Source organism: Pimephales promelas, chromosome 2, assembly GCF_988280905.1.
Source record: "Pimephales promelas chromosome 2, fPimPro1.hap1.1, whole genome shotgun sequence".
Lineage (NCBI taxonomy): Eukaryota > Metazoa > Chordata > Actinopteri > Cypriniformes > Leuciscidae > Pimephales > Pimephales promelas.
Window position 1 is genome coordinate 52,487,354 of NC_142770.1, and position 7,500 is coordinate 52,494,853.

A 7,500-nucleotide genomic window follows, 5' to 3' on the forward strand; every position below is an offset into this window, starting at 1 on the left:
TGTACGGCGGTGGGGGTCCCTGCCCAGGGCTCTGGTTCTCCGAGTCGGGCAGGAGGGTGTACGGCGGTGGGGGTCCCTGCCCAGGGCTCTGGTTCTCCGAGTCGGGCAGAGGGGTGTACGGCGGTGGGGGTCCCTGCCCAGGGCTCTGGTTCTCCGAGTCGGGCAGGAGGGTGTACGGCGGTGGGGGTCCCTGCCCAGGGCTCTGGTTCTCCGAGTCGGGCAGGAGGGGGTACGGCGGTGGGGGTCCCTGCCCAGGGCTCTGGTTCTCCGAGTCGGGCAGGAGGGGGTACGGCGGTGGGGGTCCCTGCCCAGGGCTCTGGTTCTCCGAGTCGGGCAGAGGGGTGTACGGCGGTGGGGGTCCCTGCCCAGGGCTCTGGTTCTCCGAGTCGGGCAGGAGGGTGTACGGCGGTGGGGGTCCCTGCCCAGGGCTCTGGTTCTCCGAGTCGGGCAGGAGGGGGTACGGCGGTGGGGGTCCCTGCCCAGGGCTCTGGTTCTCCGAGTCGGGCAGGAGGGGGTACGGCGATGGGGGTCCCTGCCCAGGGCTCTGGTTCTCCGAGTCGGGCAGGAGGTGGTCCAGGCGGGTGCCCCCTGGTCCCCCCGACGTGTTAGGGGGCAAGCGGTGGGTCTCCCCCAAGCCCAAAGCCCCGGTTCCCAGAGTCGGGTAAACTGCGGGAGTAACTTTGACTCTCTTAAGGTAGGCAGGAACCGGTGTGAGTGGTGTGGAAAGCCGAGTTGGGGCTCCATGTTCTGGGCACAGGTGGATCTCCTAGTGGTCCACCCCAGGCCCAGAGTGTGGAGCCCCAACTCGGCTTATTTTTTTTTTAAAATTATTATTATTATTATTATTTTTTTTTTTTATCTTATTTTATTTTATTTTTTCAATTTTTCGGGATGCACCGGGTAGAAGTTCAAACTTCAACCGCCGTGGGGGTCCCCTGGCCAGAGCTCTGGTTCTCCGAGTCGGGCAGGAGGTGGTCCAGGCGGGTGCCCCCTGGTCCCCCCGACGTGTTAGGGGGCGAGCGGTGGGTCTCCCCCAAGCCCAAAGCCCCGGTTCCCAGAGTCGGGTAAACTGCGGGAGTAACTTTGACTCTCTTAAGGTAGGCAGGAACCGGTGTGAGTGGTGTGGAAAGCCGAGTTGGGGCTCCACGCTCTGGGCACAGGGGGATCTCCTAGTGGTCCACCCCAGGCCCAGAGTGTGGAGCCCCAACTCGGCTTATTTTTTTTAAAATTATTATTATTATTATTATTATTATCTTATTTTATTTTATTTTTTCAATTTTTCGGGATGCACCGGGTAGAAGTTCAAACTTCAACCGCCGTGGGGGTCCCTGGCCAGCGTTCTGGTTCTCCGAAGTGGGGCTGAGGGGGTCCAGGCGGGTGCCCCCTGGTCCCCCCCGACGTGTTAGGGGGCGAGCGGTGGGTCTCCCCCAAGCCCAAAGCCCCGGTTCCCAGAGTCGGGTAAACTGCGCGACTAACAATGACTCTCTTAAGGTAGTCAGAAACCGGTGTGAGTGGTGTGGAAAGCCGATTCGGGGCTCCACGCTCTGGGCACAGGGGGATCTCCTAGTGGTGCCCCCCAGGCCCAGAGTGTGGAGCCCCAACTCGGCTTATTTTTATTTTTATTATTATTTTTTTTTTTATTTAATTATTATTTTGGGATTATTAGACTGGGTAGAAGTTGCAACTTCAAACGGGCATATCTCCGGAACCAAGCCGAGTTGGGGCCCCATACACCCGGCGTGGGGGGCCCTCCTAGAGGCCCCCAATACCCCCGAGTGTGGAGCCCCAACTCGGCTTACTTTTCGAGTTACAGCCGGTCAAAGTTGAAACTTTAAAGGGCCATATCTCCGGAACCAAGCCGAGTTGGGGCCCCATACACCCGGCGTGGGGGGCCCTCCTAGAGGCCCCCAATACCCCCGAGTGTGGAGCCCCAACTCGGCTTACTTTTCGAGTTACAGCCGGTCAAAGTTGAAACTTTAAAGGGCCATATCTCCGGAACCAAGCCGAGTTGGGGCCCCATACACCCGGCGTGGGGGGCCCTCCTAGAGGCCCCCAATACCCCCGAGTGTGGAGCCCCAACTCGGCTTACTTTTCGAGTTACAGCCGGTCAAAGTTGAAACTTTAAAGGGCCATATCTCCGGAACCAAGCCGAGTTGGGGCCCCATACACCCGGCGTGGGGGGCCCTCCTAGAGGCCCCCAATACCCCCGAGTGTGGAGCCCCAACTCGGCTCACTTTTCGAGTTACAGCCGGTCAAAGTTGAAACTTTAAAGGGCCATATCTCCGGAACCAAGCCGAGTTGGGGCCCCATACACCCGGCGTGGGGGGCCCTCCTAGAGGCCCCCAATACCCCCGAGTGTGGAGCCCCAACTCGGCTCACTTTTCGAGTTACAGCCGGTCAAAGTTGAAACTTTAAAGGGCCATATCTCCGGAACCAAGCCGAGTTGGGGCCCCATACACCCGGCGTGTGGGGCCCTCCCAGAGGCCCCCAATAGCCCCGAGTGTGGAGCCCCAACTCGGCTTACTTTTCGAGTTACACCCGGTCAAAGCTGGACAGGAAGTGGCCGTATCTCGGGACCGGAAGGTCCCCGTGGCTCGGGACGGCGGGAGGAGCAAGGTCCCCGAGAGCGGGCCCCGCACCCGCCGCCGCGAGCCGCTGGGACCTCCCGGTCCCGAGATGGGCCCCGTTACGCGCGGGCGACTTTCGGAGAAAACGGCCCGTATCTCGGAGAGGGGAGGTCCCAGCGGCTCGCCCTTTCGGGTGTCGGGGGCTCCCCACGGGCCCTCTCGGAACCCGCCTCCCCCGGGCCCCTGGGACCTTTCCTTCCCGGGCGCCCCCCCGACACGTCGGGCCCCTTTTCTCCGGGACCCGGGGGCCCCGGAGCTCGGGGGCGGGCTCTTTGCGAGGGGCCCGCCGGGACGCCACACTTGACCCGAGTCCGGTGTCTCTGGGCCCCCGGGTCCCCGAGCTACGTGCGTTCGAATTCGGGGCCCTTTTCCGGGCCCGAAAATCCCTCAAAGTCCGAAAACGTGCAGCGGGCGGGGACTTCCGGGGCCCCGGAGGCTCTGACGGCACACCCAGGGAGGTGCACCGTCCTCGGGCACGGCCAGGTGGCCCCCCCCCCGGGGTCCTGGAAGTCCCCCCGCCCCCCGGAGACACCCACACCCACCCACCGGACGGGAAGATTCCGTTTTTCGCCGATATCTCGAAGACGGCCGGGCGAAAAAATTTCAAACTCGGGTCTTCCGTAGGCCTCGAGGGGCCCTATCCAAAGAGGCCACCCGCGTCCCCGGGGGCCTCGGGGTCAGGGAGTTAGGCCCGGTCAAAGGCGCGGCGTTTTTTGGCTTATATCTCGCGAACCCCTGGGCCAATCTTCCCCAAACTCGAATCGACCGTAGTGCCGGACGGGGCCTTTCGAAAGAGCCCACCCACGAGGTCCAACTCGCCCGGGTCCCCGAGTTATAGCCGTTCAAAGTCGGGGGTCCCGGCGAACGGCGATCCGGTAGGGGGCGTCCCCGGGGCCCGCCGCCGCCCTGGTTCGAGCGAGGGCCCCCGTGGGACCTCGCCACCCAAATTTGAGCTCTCTGGGCCTTCGCGTCGCGGAGATACGGGCGATTTTCTCCCGGGATCGTGACGTCATCGGCGGGCGCCATTTCAGAGCGCGGCCGAGGGTTTTCGGCCGATATCTCCGCGAATACTCGACCAAAAACGACGAAACGCATATGGACGCGTTCAGCTCGGCGAGACGGTTCGAATGAGCCCGGCCTCGGCCGGGCACGTCGAGTTTTCGGCGAGATATTTGCGTTTTTCCGCTTCCGGGGCGCTTTGGGGGCCCGTATCTCGGGCCCCCGGGGGCCCACGGGGCTGGGGGCGGTCTCATTCGAAAGGTCTCGTCCCGTTCTCCAGCCCATAAAAATTTGGCGTCGATCGGAGCCGCCTTCGGCGAGCTACGGTCGTTTGAAGCCCCGTGCAGTGGGGTTACCGTCCTTCAAACAGCCGCCGCTCGCAGGGGGAGTCCCGGGGAGGCATGGTTGCCTGTATGACTTGGGCTTAGAGCACCCAGCCCCGCGCTCCTGGAGGAACCTCCGGTGCACAGGGTCTGCTGCAACCAGCCACGTGGGTTTTGAGGGGTAGGGGAGCGTGCGCTCTCCTCCCCGGGCGGGCGGCCGGGCCCTGGGGGCTCGCGCCTCCACGGAGGGACCTCGCTCCCGGGGCTTCGTCCCCGGGGCTCGGGGACTCCGTGGCGGCTCGGCCCCCGGGGTTCGACCCCGCTCGCTCGCTCCAAAACCCAAGTCCAAAACGTGGGGTTGCACGGGAGCTCCGGGCGCGACGGGTCTCCACGCACGGCCCCGGGGAGGGAGCTCCGACCCGGGCCGGAGGCAGATTCGCCCCCTGCCCCCCGGCTGTCCGCCCGGAGCCGAGACGGTCCTAAAACGGGCCTTGGGGGTGATGTAGAAGGGTAACGCTCACCCAACCAGGACTCACACAAACCGATCTGCATCCCAGGCAGGGTGCGGGTCTCCTGGGCACGAATAAAGCCCGATGCCCCGTGGGTGATGTTGGCCCTGGCCACTCAAGGCACTCACCCAAGCCAGAGAGGGTGCACTCTGGCTGGGGAAGCAGATTCAATCTCTGCTGTGGTGGAGCTCTGGAAAAACGCGAAACCTCCAGGAAAAGACGGCCCGATTTCTCTGAAAAGTGCATCCCAGGCAGGGTGCGGGTCTCCTGGGCACGAATAAAGCCCGATGCCCCGTGGGTGATTTTGGCCCTGGCCACTCAAGGCACTCACCCAAGCCAGAGAGGGTGCACTCTGGCTGGGGAAGCAGATTCAATCTCTGCTGTGGTGGAGCTCTGGAAAAACGCGAAACCTCCAGGAAAAGACGGCCCGATTTCTCTGAAAAGTGCATCCCAGGCAGGGTGCGGGTCTCATGGGCACGAATAAAGCCCGATGCCCGTGGGTGATGTTGGCCCTGGCCACTCAAGGCACTCACCCAAGCCAGAGAGGGTGCACTCTGGCTGGGGAAGCAGATTCAATCTCTGCTGTGGTGGAGCTCTGGAAAAACGCGAAACCTCCAGGAAAAGACGGCCCGATTTCTCTGAAAAGTGCATCCCAGGCAGGGTGCGGGTCTCCTGGGCACGAATAAAGCCCGATGCCCCGTGGGTGATGTTGGCCCTGGCCACTCAAGGCACTCACCCAAGCCAGAGAGGGTGCACTCTGGCTGGGGAAGCAGATTCAATCTCTGCTGTGGTGGAGCTCTGGAAAAACGCGAAACCTCCAGGAAAAGACGGCCCGGTTTCTCTGAAAAGTGCATCCCAGGCAGGGTGCGGGTCTCATGGGCACGAATAAAGCCCGATGCCCGTGGGTGATGTTGGCCCTGGCCACTCAAGGCACCACTCACCCAAGCCAGAGAGGGTGCACTCTGGCTGGGGAAGCAGATTCAATCTCTGCTGTGGTGGAGCTCTGAAAAACACGAAAACCTCCAGGGAAAAGACGGCCCGGTTTCTCTGAAAAGTGCATCCCAGGCAGGGTGCGGGTCTCCTGGGCAAGAACGAAGCCCAATGCCCACCTTGAAACGGAGCCTGGGCTCGACTCTGAAGCCCAGATCTCGAAAAACGACAAAGTACAAAAAGGTGCGGTGGCTCCAAACCTCCATGCCCTCAGACCTCCCTGGCCAGCCCAGGGAGGGTGGCCCGTCCTGGGCCAGACTCAGATTTCCCCCGCCACCCCTGGAGCTCCGCCTGGAGCGAAGACGGTCCTAAAACGGACCATGGGGCTCTTGTAGAGGATGAGGGAGGGAGAGAGGGGCCTTCAGAGAGCCCCTTGGCCGGCTTGACTCTGGAGTCGAATTTGGAAAAATAGACAAAGTCCATAAACGTGCTGTTGGTTCGGACCTCCAGGGCACTCAAGGCACTCACCCAAGCCAGAGAGGGTGCACTCTGGCTGGGGAAGAGGATTCAATCTCTGCTGTGGTGGAGCTCTGAAAAACACGAGAACCTCCAGGAAAAGGCGGCCCGGTTTCTCTGAAAAGTGCATCCCAGGCAGGGTGCGGGTCTCCTGGGCAAGAACGAAGCCCAATGCCCACCTTGAAACGGAGCCTGGGCTCGACTCTGAAGCCCAGATCTCGAAAAACGACAAAGTACAAAAAATGTGCGGTGGCTCCAAACCTCCATGCCCTCAGACCTCCCTGGCCAGCCCAGGGAGGGTGGCCCGTCCTGGGCCAGATTCAGATTCGCCCGCCACCCCTGGAGCTCCGCCTGGAGCGAAGACGGTCCTAAAACGGGCCTTCGGGGATGTATGAGAGAGGGGAAGCGTGGTGGTGGCAAACACAGAGGACCCCCTACCAGCGATCAGACCGTCGTGAGTCCCACTCAGAGTCACTCTGGGTGGGCATGTAAAAATCCAGATTACGCCGCGCTGGAGCTCTGGAAGTTACGAGACCTCCAGGAAAAGACAGGCTGGTTTTCTGAAAAGTGCACCCCAGGCAGGGTGCATCTTTTCCTGGGCACGAGCCCAGCGCACATGGTGTGGTGGTCCGGCTCTGGTGCCAAAGTTTGGGGGAAAAAATAGACAGAGTCCAATAACGTGGTGTGGTTCCAAAGCTCCATGCCCTCAGACCTCCCTGGCCAGCCCAGGGAGGGTGGCCCGTCCTGGGCCAGATTCAGATTCGCCCGCCACCCCTGGAGCTCCGCCTGGAGCGAAGACGGTCCTAAAACGGGCCTTCGGGGATGTATGAGAGAGGGGGAAGCGTGGTGGTGGCAAACACAGAGGACCCCTACCAGCGATCAGACCGTCGTGAGTCCCACTCAGACTCACTCTGGGTGGGCATATAAAATCCAGACTACGCCCCGTCGGAGCTCTGGAAGTACGAGACCTCCAGGAAAAGACAGGCTGGTTTTCTGAAAAGTGCACCCCAGGCAGGGTGCATCTTTCCTGGGCACGAGCCCGGCGCACGTGGCGGGGTCCGGCTCTGGTGCCAAAAAAATTGAGAAAAATCGACTAAGTCCAATGGCGTGACGTGGGTTCAAAGCCCCATGGTCTCAGACCTCCCTGGCCAGCCCAGGGAGGGTGGCCCGTCCTGGGCCAGAGTCAGATTCGCCCGACACCCCCTGGAGCTCGACCTGGAGGGAAGACGGTCCTAAAACGGGCCTTCGGGGCTGTATGGAAGAGGGCAAGTGTGGTGGTGCAAAACACAGAGCACCCCCTACCATTGATCAGACCGTCGTGAGTCCCACTCAGACTCGCTCTGGGTGGGCATATAAAATCCAGACTACGCCCCCCCGTCGGAGCTCTGGAAGTACGAGACCTCCAGGAAAAGACAGGCCGGTTTTATGTAAAGTGCACCCCAGGCAGGGTGCGTCTTTCCTGGGCACGAGCCCGGCGCGCGTGGCGGGGTCCGGCTCTGGTGCCAAAAAATTTGAGTAAAATCGACTAAGTCCAATGACGTGGTGTGGTTCTAAAGCTCCATGGTCTCAGACCTCCCTGGCCAGCCCAGGGAGGGT